Genomic DNA, 12,500 nt, shown 5'->3' with positions numbered 1-12,500 from the left:
TAAAGGGAAAGGATCTTGGTGATATAAGGTGACAAAGTCGAGAAAAGTTGCCTCAAAATCATGAAAAATGTGAAAAATTGGCTAAGTCCCGGGTGCCTTAAGGGCAGGTTGATCGAATGTACCGAGCTGGCGGTACGAGATAGAGACTTGGTGTAGAACAATTATATGTTTGGCATGGCAAGACCTACATTTGGTCAATACAAAGTGAGAAGATCAAAGAAACCCGTAAGGGTGATATTGGTGTCCAAAGGTAAAAAGCACTAAGTCTTGGAAAACTTATATGAAGAAAAAGGACCCTGATGGGTCATATAGGATGGATCGAAAAATCGGCTAAGTCCCAAAATGGGGATGTCAGAACTACACTCATGTGTTACCACACCAAGCAAGGCAAACTTATATGAAGGAAAGGACCCTGATGGGTCATATGGTATTTTACGAAAAATCGGCTAAGTCCCAAAATGGGGATGTCAGAACTACACTCAAATGTTACCACACCAAGCAAGGCAAACTTATATGAAGCAAAGGACCCTGATGGGTCATATGGTATTTTACGAAAAATCGGCTAAGTCCCAAAATGGGGATGTCAGAACTACACTAAAATGTTACCACACCAAGCAAGGCAAACTTATATGAAGGCAAGGAACCTGATGGGTCATATGGTATTTTACGAAAAATCGGCTAAGTCCCAAAATGATGATGTCAGAACTACACTAAAAGGTTACCACACCAAGCAAGGCAAACTTATATGAAGGCAAGGACCCTGATGGGTCATATGGTATTTTACGAAAAATCGGCTAAGTCCCAAAATGGGGATGTCAGAACTACACTCAAATGTTACCACACCAAGCAAGGCAAACTTATATGAAGGCAAGGACCCTGATGGGTCATATGGTATTTTACGAAAAATCGGCTAAGTCCCAAAATGGGGATGTCAGAACTACACTCAAATGTTACCACACCAAGCAAGGCAAACTTATATGAAGCAAAGGACCCTGATGGGTCATATGGTATTTTACGAAAAATCGGCTAAGTCCCAAAATGATGATGTCAGAACTACACTCAAATGTTACCACACCAAGCAAGGCAAACTTATATGAAGGCAAGGACCCATATGGGTCATATGGCATTTTACGAAAAATCGGCTAAGTCCCAAAATGAGGATGTCAGAACTACACTCAAATGTTACCACACCAAGCAAGGCAAACTTATATGAAGCAAAGGACCCTGATGGGTCATATGGTATTTTACGAAAAATCGGCTAAGTCCCAAAATGATGATGTCAGAACTACACTCAAATGTTACCACACCAAGCAAGGCAAACTTATATGAAGGCAAGGACCCTGATGGGTCATATGGTATTTTACGAAAAATCGGCTAAGTCCCAAAATGGGGATGTCAGAACTACACTCAAATGTTACCACACCAAGCAAGGCAAACTTATATGAAGCAAAGGACCCTGATGGGTCATATGGTATTTTACGAAAAATCGGCTAAGTCCCAAAATGATGATGTCAGAACTACACTCAAATGTTACCACACCAAGCAAGGCAAACTTATATGAAGGAAAGGACCCATATGGGTCATATGGCATTTTACGAAAAATCGGCTAAGTCCCAAAATGAGGATGTCAGAACTACACTAAAAAGTTACCACACCAAGCAAGGCAAAGTACCTAGGTGAACCCTAGGAAGAAACACGGACCAAGTCAGATGGCCTAAGTCAAGAGAACAAGTGACCTAGGCAAAGTTGTATGACGGTGAGGACCCTGAAAAATCTGGTTAGTGTAGTTTAGACAGGGGAGGTTTTTGGGTCGGCTGAACCTCCTTATTTTGGGTTTTGACCTCCTCAAGAAGCTACACCTAGGCAAACTGCCTAGGGTGAAAGTGCGAAGACCAATCGAATAGTAAGACAAGTTTTGACCGATCGCCCTAGGCAAGCTTGTATGAAGAAAGGGACCCTATGGGTCATATGGAAATACATGAAAAATCGGCTAAGTCCCAAAATTGGGATGTCTGAACTACACTAAAAAGTTACCACATCAAGCAAGGCAAAGTACCTAGGTGAACCCTAGGAAGAAACACGGACCAAGTCAGATGGCCTAAGTCAAGAGTGCAAGTGACCTAGGCAAAGTTGTATGACGGTGAGGACCCTGAAAAATCTGGTTAGTGTAGTTTAGACAGGGGAGGTTTTTGGGTCGGCTGAACCTCCTTATTTTGGGTTTTGACCTCCTCAAGAAGCTACACCTAGGCAAACTGCCTAGGGTGAAAGTGCGAAGACCAATCGAATAGTAAGACAAGTTTTGACCGATCGCCCTAGGCAAGCTTGTATGAAGAAAGGGACCCTATGGGTCATATGGAAATACATGAAAAATCGGCTAAGTCCCAAAATTGGGATGTCTGAACTACACTAAAAAGTTACCACATCAAGCAAGGCAAAGTACCTAGGTGAACCCTAAGAAGAAACACGGACCAAGTCAGATGGCCTAAGTCAAGAGTACAAGTGACCTAGGCAAAGTTGTATGGCGCTGAGGACCCTGAAAAATCGGGTTAGTGTAGTTCAGACAGGGGAGGTTTTTGGGTCGGCTGAACCTCCTTATTTTGGGTTTTGACCTCCTCAAGAAGCTACACCTAGGCAAACTGCCTAGGGTGAAAGTGCGAAGACCAATCGAATAGTAAGACAAGTTTTGACCGATCGCCCTAGGCAAGCTTGTATGAAGAAAGGGACCCTATGGGTCATATGGAAATACATGAAAAATCGGCTAAGTCCCAAAATTGGGATGTCTGAACTACACTAAAAAGTTACCACATCAAGCAAGGCAAAGTACCTAGGTGAACCCTAGGAAGAAACACGGACCAAGTCAGATGGCCTAAGTCAAGAGTACAAGTGACCTAGGCAAAGTTGTATGGCGCTGAGGACCCTGAAAAATCGGGTTAGTGTAGTTCAGACAGGGGAGGTTTCTGGGTCGGCTGAACCTCCTTATTTCGGGTTTTGGCCTCCTCAAGAAGACAGACCTAGGCAAACTGCCTAGGGTGAAAGTGCGAAGACCAATCGAATAGTAAGACAAGTTTTGACCGATCGCCCTAGGCAAGCTTGTATGAAGAAAGGGACCCATAGGGTCATATGGAAATTCATGAAAAATCGGCTAAGTCCCAAAATTGGGATGTCAGAACTACACTATAAAGTTACCACATCAAGCAAGGCAAAGTACCTAGGTGAACCCTAGGAAGAAACACGGACCAAGTCAGATGGCCTAAGTCAAGAGTATAAGTGACCTAGGCAAAGTTGTATGGCGCTGAGGACCCTGAAAAATCGGGTTAGTGTAGTTAAGACAGGGGAGGTTTCAGGGTCGGCTGGACCTCCTTATTTCGGGTTTTGGCCTCCTCAAGAAGACAGACCTAGGCGAATTGCCTAGGGTGAAACTGCGAAGACCAATCGAATAGTAAGACAAGTTTTGACCGATCGCCCTAGGCAAGCTTGTATGAAGAAAGGGACCCTTAGGGTCATATGGAAATTCATGAAAAATCGGCTAAGTCCCAAAATTGGGATGTCAGAACTACACTAAAAAGTTACCACATCAAGCAAGGCAAAGTACCTAGGTGAACCCTAGGAAGAAACACGGACCAAGTCAGATGGCCTAAGTCAAGAGTATAAGTGACCTAGGGAAAGTTGTATGACGGTGAGGACCCTGAAAAATCGGGTTAGTGTAGTTAAGACAGGGGAGGTTTCAGGGTCGGCCAGACCTCCTTATTTCGGGTTTTGGCCTCCTCAAGAAGACAGACCTAGGCGAATTGCCTAGGGTGAAACTGCGAAGACCAATCGAATAGTAAGACAAGTTTTGACCGATCGCCCTAGGCAAGCTTGTATGAAGAAAGGGACCCTATGGGTCATATGGAAATATACGAAAAATCGGCTAAGTCCCAAAATTGGGATGTCAGAACTACACTATAAAGTTACCACATTAGCAAGGCAGACTTGTATGAAGAACGGGACCCTGGTGAAAGTAGCAAATATCCCAAACCGAACATGAATATTATACACACAAGAGTACGAACATAAAGGAACACGGACCAAGCGTACCGAGAGAATCGGTACTATAGAACCCTCGTGGTTCTACACAAAGACTTTATGTTAGGGGTTCAAGCCCCATAGTACTCAAACGGTGACAGTAGCAAATATCCCAAAACGAACGTGAATCTTATTCACAAGAGTACGAACATAAAGGAACACGGACCAAGCGTACCGAGAGAATCGGTACTATAGAGCCCTCGTGGTTCTACACAAAGACTTTATGTTCGGGGTTCACACCCCAAATCGAACGTGGAATTTACTTTCTGATGGTCATGCGGTCGTCCAAAGGGGTCTAGTATCCTGGGATGACAAGCATCACGGGCACAGCTCGTATCAAAACAGTCGAAGAGGCCCGCGAAAGCTTGCTTTCCATGGCTATGCGATGCACAAATTGAGTTTACTCACCGTAGTATAAAACGAACGAACCGAACCTATCCGAGTAGGGATAATGGGCGCAGTAACATACTTCTGTGACCCAGCGAGAGTTGAACGAGGTGACATGAACTGTCAGTGGCTTATATCAGATGGGATACATACATGAGATTGCTTTCAAATCTACACTCGAAAACCTAACCAAGTAAAAGCGAACGTGGGGAGGATTCGAAACCGGTAACGAAATCTTAAGTTGGAAAGAGTCATCACTATGGATACATATTATGCGAAACCAATCAAGTGCTCAGTACTGATCCAAAACCTAAGAGCACTAGTGAACACCTTATTCTCACCCTAGTTCACATCCAAGTGATCGACCACGTGTGTGAAGCAAAGACCAATCGAATTCCTCAATGGACTGAACACTATGAACAAATGGCCAAAAACGTTATAACTATCCAAACATCCTACTATCTAGCGAAAGTCATCACGATGGAACCATACAATGATCTTAACCTATAGCGCTCACCTATTCCTACCCAGAGTGCAAGTGAACATATTGCTCACCCTAACCAGTTCACATCCACGTGATCGACTAACATACCGAAGTTACCACAAGTCAAAGTTATACGTTTACAAGCGCAAGACCAATCGAAAACCCCGAAAGCAATCTCGACCCAAAATGTATTATCCGTGAGTGTAGTCGAGTCTCGTACTCGTCATCTGTAATCGTCGGATAGAATATCCAGTACACGGTTGTCTTTCCAAATGAAATCTACATACAGAACTCGCTCTTGGCAAATGGGTGGCATTGGCGCAATCAGGAGCGAGTTCCCGTCCGGGTGCCAAGTGATTGGCAAATGTCTGGGGGAAAGCAACCATATATTGATTTGTCTGTTAGTGTACTGGGTGTTTGAGGTATGTAGTATCCACGCTTGGTTGGGTGTGTCAGAGGACCATGGATGCGTTCACAACCCCAATTGGGGTACATCGGGAATGATTTTGTGGAACCGATGTGCCCGGCACACACTAAGTTTTGTTGCAAGTTAATAGTGTGCCATGTCCGGGGGGGTTGTGATTAAACTCTGGTGAATTGCGTACTGTGGTGATTGGGGTATGAAAGCCCCGCAGTTGCAATGATCGGACGCGCCTAGCGTGTCCTTTAGTTGATGGTAGGGAAATGAAGGCCCTTGTCAGCTCACCTAAGTATTCATGGAAGTTTGGCATAAGGTCGCTGTGGTAGGGGTATGAAGGCCCCGTCAGCGCATGCACAATCGGGCGCACGAGCGCTTAGCGGAGTCGAATGCCGCTCAAGTGCCTGTCCGGTGCATCGGGTGTGTGTGATACGAGGGCAATGAGGTTCGCACGGGGGCTCGCCTCCCGTGTGCTACCGGACTTGACAACATATAGAACGTGGTGTTTGCTCCTCCGGGTGCAATGGGACAATGAACATTCGAACGCAAAGTCGGAATTCTGGTTGATCCTACCAGTAATATACGCTCGTCTCAAAGGTTAAGCCATGCATGTCTAAGTACAAACAGATTTAATGTGAAACCGCATAAGGCTCAGTATAACAGCTATAATTTACGAGATCATCAACCTAGTTACTTGGATAACTGTGGAAAATCTAGAGCTAATACATGCAACATGCCAGGACCCTCGCGGGAACTGGTGCACTTATTAGTCAAACCAATCGCGGGTTCTCCGTGTCATTGAGTTGAAGTCTGGATAATGATGCTGATCGTATGGTCTCGCACCGACGACAGATCTCGCAAATATCTGCCCTATCAACTATGGATGGTAGTATAGAGGACTACCATGGTTGCAACGGGTAACGGGGAATCAGGGTTCGATTCCGGAGAGGGAGCCTGAGAAATGGCTACCACATCCAAGGAAGGCAGCAGGCGCGTAAATTACCCAATCCCGGGACGGGGAGGTAGTGACGAGAAATAACAATATGAAACTCTTTAATGATGTTTCATAATTGGAATGAGTAGAGCATAAATCCTTCTACGAGGATCAAGTGGAGGGCAAGTCTGGTGCCAGCAGCCGCGGTAATTCCAGCTCCACTAGCGTATATTAAAATTGTTGCGGTTAAAACGTTCGAAGTTGATACTTGTCCAACACAGTCCGGCTCCGCCGACCCGGTCAACCCGTGGTCGGTGGGCCAAGTCGGAATCTGGTTGCGACTCAATGGTGTGGTAGGGCACCAAGTCTGTGTCATGGTGTGCCCTTCAACGGGTGCAAGTGTAACATAGAGCTCGACCGCTCACGTTTACCTTGAACAAATTAGAGTGCTTAAAGCAGGGTGCCCAAACGCCCTAGAATAATCTTGCATGGAATAATGGAATACGACCTTGGTCTAATCTTTCATTGGTTTGTACTCAGACCGGAGGTAATGATTAACAGAAGTAGTTGGGGACACTAGTATTACGGCGCGAGAGGTGAAATTCGTAGACCGTCGTAAGACTAACTAAAGCGAAGGCATTTGTCAAGGATGCTTTCTTTAATCAAGAACGAAAGTTAGAGGATCGAAGGCGATTAGATACCGCCCTAGTTCTAACCGTAAACGATGCCAACTAGCAATTGGGAGACGCTACAACCAGGTGCTCTCAGTAGCTTCCGGGAAACCAAAGTCAGGTTCCGGGGGAAGTATGGTTGCAAAGTTGAAACTTAAAGGAATTGACGGAAGGGCACCACAATGAAATGGAGCTTGCGGTTCAATTTGACTCAACACGGGAAAACTTACCAGGTCCGAACTTATGGAGGTGAGACAGATTAATAGCTCTTTCTCAAATTTAAGGGTAGTGGTGCATGGCCGTTCTTAGTTCGTGGATTGATTTGTCTGGTTAATTCCGATAACGAACGTGACTCACATATGCTAACTAGAACGCAGTCAGCGTTAATGCGTCGATGCCGATTGGAACGGGTTAGGACCTTTCGGTGGAGTATGACCTGACACCTTCGCTGTTCGTGTGCGCAAGTGCACTTACGGTACGCTGCTTAGCAGGACAATTTGTGTTTAGCAAAATGAGATCGAGCGATAACAGGTCCGTGATGCCCTTAGATGTTCTGGGCTACACGCGTGCTACAATGTGGGTAGCAGCGTGTCTCCTATTCCGAGAGGAACGGGAAATCACTCAAATACTCACTTAGTAGGGATTATGGATTGCAATGGTCCATATGAACTCGGAACTTCTAGTAAGTGCTGGTCATCAGCCAGCGTTGAATACGTCCCTGCCCTTTGTACACACCGCCCGTCGCTACTACCGATGGATTATTTAGTGAGGTCTTTGGAGATGATCGTTCGCTGGATCCTCGTGAACCGCGTCTGCTTTATCGAAGTTGACCGAACTTGATGATTTAGAGGAAGTAAAAGTCGTAACAAGGTTTCCGTAGGTGAACCTGCGGAAGGATCATTAGTGGCCAAGTGATCCTTCCAGAAGTCCGAACCTGCGGGTTGAGACTTCGGCACAAGTTGCCATATGATAATTGACGAAACACTATAGAAGTCCGAACCTGCGGGTTGAGACTTCGGCACAAGTTGCCATATGATAATTGACGTAACACTAACAAGTCCGAACCTGCGGGTTGAGACTTAGGCACACGTTGCCTTATACATGACTTCGAACAAATACACAAGTCCGAACCTGCGGGTTGAGACTTAGGCACAAGTTGCCTTATACATGACTTCGAACAAATACACAAGTCCGAACCTGCGGGTTGAGACTTAGGCACAAGTTGCCATATGAAAGTTGACGAAACACTAACAAGTCCGAACCTGCGGGTTGAGACTTAGGCACACGTTGCCTTATACATGACTTCGAACAAATACACAAGTCCGAACCTGCGGGTTGAGACTTAGGCACAAGTTGCCTTATACATACATTGGCCAAATAAACAGAAGTCCGAACCTGCGGGTTGAGACTTAGGCACAAGTTGCCATATTATATTCGATCAAACACTAGGTAGTCCGAACCTGCGGGTTGAGACTCAAGACCGTAACAAGATGTCACTATACAAGTCCGAACCTAAGGGTTGAGACTTAATGCGATCTAGATACCAAGTTGACATCCAATACCTGTTGAGCAAAACCAAAGATTCCCTGTTCTCGAATGATTACACTATATAACAGGGAATCATGAAGAAATCAAGCAAGCGTGAAACAAAGTCATCACTTGGGCATGCTCGATAGCCAACCACATGACCTTAACCTAAGAGAGCATGCAAACCACATGATACCTATAAACGATTAACCCGCCCTAGTTCAATCGTTCACCAAGTGATGACTTCAGTATGGCTAAGAGAAAAACTTTTAAATGGGAAAAACTCTAAGTCCGAACCTCCGGGTTGAGACTTCCGCGTAGGAGGTGCGCCCACCTCCTATCCGAAAGATGATGAATCAGGGGTGTTCGGTCAGCAATGGTCGGATTCCCCGTCGTAGTCCAACTATGACAATCAAAGTCAAGACCTCCGGGTTGAGACTTTCCGCGAGTACAAGCATAAAGGAACACGGACCAAGCCGTACCGAGAGAATCGGTACTAGAGCCCTCGTGGTTCTACATTGAGAGAGCCCTCGTGGTTCTCATTAGGGGCTTTATGCAAGTCGTACTCAATACTGTGGGTTGAAGTATAAAGTAGTCCTCGCCTGGTCCACGCTGCTTCGGCGGTCCTGGGTAAGATAGTTAATTCTAGCTTGCCCTATAGTGGAATGAGGACACTTAATGCTTCGTCTTTTAGCGGCGGCTAGACTCCTCCTCACGGGGAACGAGTTGACGCACACAGCGGCGGCTTACGCACTATGGCAATCATGGATGCCTGAAGATTCCGTGAAGTTCTCCCCTGGTCCACGCTGCCTCGGCAGTCCTGGGTAAAATGGAATATTTCCAGCTTGCCCTATAGTGGAAGAGGACTATCCAACAATACAAAGTCAAGACCTCCGGGTTGAGACTTTCCGCGTCGGTGGTGTCGCGCACCGCCTATCCGAAAGATGGTGTAACAGGGGTGTTCGATCAGCAATGGTCGGATGCCCCGTCATAGTCCAACTATGACAACCAAAGTCAAGACCTCCGGGTTGAGACTTTCCGCGTCCGGAGGTACGCGTACCGCCTACCCGAAAGATGGTGTGCTTCTGGGGTATTCGATGAGTCGGATACCCCGTCGTAGTCCAACTATGACAATACAAAGTCAAGACCTCCGGGTTGAGACTTCCGCGTCGGAGGTGCGCGCACCGCCTACCCGAAAGATGGTGAATCAGGGGTGTTCGATCAGCAATGGTCGGATGCCCCGTCGTAGTCCAACTATGACAATCAAAGTCAAGACCTCCGGGTTGAGACTTCCGCGTCCGGAGGTACGCGTACCGCCTACCCGAAAGATGGTGAATCAGGGGTGTTCGATCAGCAATGGTCGGATGCCCCGTCGTAGTCCAACTATGACAATCAAAGTCAAGACCTCCGGGTTGAGACTTCCGCGTCCGGAGGTACGCGTACCGCCTACCCGAAAGATGGTGAATCAGGGGTGTTCGATCAGCAATGGTCGGATGCCCCGTCGTAGTCCAACTATGACAATACAAAGTCAAGACCTCCGGGTTGAGACTTTTCGCGAGTACAAGCATAAAGGAACACGGACCAAGCCGTACCGAGAGAATCGGTACTAGAGCCCTCGTGGTTCTACATTGAGAGAGCCCTCGTGGTTCTCATTAGGGGCTTTATGCAAGACGTACTCAATACTGTGGTGTGAAGTATAAAGTATAGAGTCCTCCACTGGTCCACGCTGCTCCGGCGGTCCTGGGTAAGATAGTTCATTCTAGCTTGCCCTATGTGGAAGAGGACTCAATACCCTACCTGTTGAGCTTGAAACAAAGTCATCACTTGGGCATGCTCATATTGCCATACAATATTCCATTATCTACTAATGAGCATGCAGCTATATGATTATAACCTGTAAACGATTACCCCGCCGTAGTTCAGCGCTTCAACCAAGTGATGACTTCAGTATGGCTAGTGTGTGAAGTATAAAGTATAGTCCTCCCCTGGTCCACACTGCTTCGGCGGTCCTGGGTAAGATAGTTAGTTCTAGCTTGCCCTATGTGGAAGAGGACACCATACTTAATACTGTGGTGTAATGAACAAAGTATAGTCCTCCACTGGTCCACGCTGCTTTGCAGTCCTGGGTAAGATAGTTAATTCTAGCTTGCCCTATGTGGAAGAGGGCATACAAGACAAAGTATAGTTCTCCCCTGGTCCACGCTGCTCCGGCGGTCCTGGGTAAGATAGTTAATTCTAGCTTGCCCTATGTGGAAGAGAGCATACATGAACCAAGAACGAAGGTTATGATCGAGGAATGATTCGACAACTAACCGATGGTATGAAATGTGAAGAATTCAAGCAAGCACACAATCAAGTCATCACTTGGGCATGCTCGATAGCCAACCTCATGACATTAACCTAGTAGAGCATGCGAAAACCAATATATATGTAAACGATGCCTCCCTAGTTCAGCGCTTCAACCAAGTGATGACTTCAGAATGGCTAAATCAAATCGGTTCAAAACATACCATCGGTACCCTATTGAAACACACAAGTCGATATCAAACCTCTTAATTGTGTAGTCCTCCACTGGTCCACGCCGCTTCGGCGGTCCTGGGTAAGATAGTTCATTCTAGCTTGCCCTATGTGGAAGAGGGCACATTACTCAATACTGTGGTGTTATGAACAAAGTATAGTCCTCCACTGGTCCACGCTGCTTCGGCGGTCCTGGGTAAGATAGTTAATTCTAGCTTGCCCTATGTGGAAGAGGGCATACAAGACAAAGTATAGTTCTCCCCTGGTCCACGCTGCTTCGGCGGTCCTGGGTAAGATAGTTAATTCTAGCTTGCCCTATGTGGAAGAGAGCATACATGAACCAAGAACGAAGGTTATGATCGAGGAATGATTCGACAACTAACCGATGGTATGAAATGTGAAGAATTCAAGCAAGCACACAATCAAGTCATCACTTGGGCATGCTCGATAGCCAACCCTATGACATTAACCTAGTAGAGCATGCGAAACCCAATATATATGTAAACGATGCCTCCCTAGTTCAGCGCTTCAACCAAGTGATGACTTCAGAATGGCTAAATCAAATCGGTTCAAAACATACCATCGGTACCCTATTGAAACACACAAGTCGATATCAAACCTCATGATTGTGTAGTCCTCCACTGGTCCACGCCGCTGCGGCGGTCCTGGGTAAGATAGTTCATTCTAGCTTGCCCTATGTGGAAGAGGGCACATTACTCAATACTGTGGTGTTATGAACAAAGTATAGTCCTCCACTGGTCCACGCTGCTTCGGCGGTCCTGGGTAAGATAGTTAATTCTAGCTTGCCCTATGTGGAAGAGGGCATACAAGACAAAGTATAGTTCTCCCCTGGTCCACGCTGCTTCGGCGGTCCTGGGTAAGATAGTTAATTCTAGCTTGCCCTATGTGGAAGAGAGCATACATGAACCAAGAACGAAGGTTATGATCGAGGAATGATTCGACAACTAACCGATGGTATGAAATGTGAAGAATTCAAGCAAGCACACAATCAAGTCATCACTTGGGCATGCTCGATAGCCAACCCTATGACATTAACCTAGTAGAGCATGCGAAACCCAATATATATGTAAACGATGCCTCCCTAGTTCAGCGCTTCAACCAAGTGATGACTTCAGAATGGCTAAATCAAATCGGTTCAAAACATACCATCGGTACCCTATTGAAACACACAAGTCGATATCAAACCTCATGATTGTGTAGTCCTCCACTGGTCCACGCCGCTTCGGCCGTCCTGGGTAAAATGGAACATTCCAGCTTGCCCTATGTGGAAGAGGGCACATTACTCAATACTGTGGTGTGAAGTATAAAGATCAGTTCTCCCCTGGTCCACGCTGCTTCGGCGGTCCTGGGTAAGATAGTTCATTCTAGCTTGCCCTATGTGGAAGAGGACACTTAATACTTCGTCTCTAAGCGGCGGCTTGACTCCTCCCTACGGGGAACGGGTTTACGCGCACAGCGGCGGCTTACGCACTATGG

This window comes from Anopheles coustani (genome assembly GCF_943734705.1).
Source record: "Anopheles coustani chromosome X unlocalized genomic scaffold, idAnoCousDA_361_x.2 X_unloc_17, whole genome shotgun sequence".
Lineage (NCBI taxonomy): Eukaryota > Metazoa > Arthropoda > Insecta > Diptera > Culicidae > Anopheles > Anopheles coustani.
Note: the sequence above shows the minus strand (reverse complement) of the source record.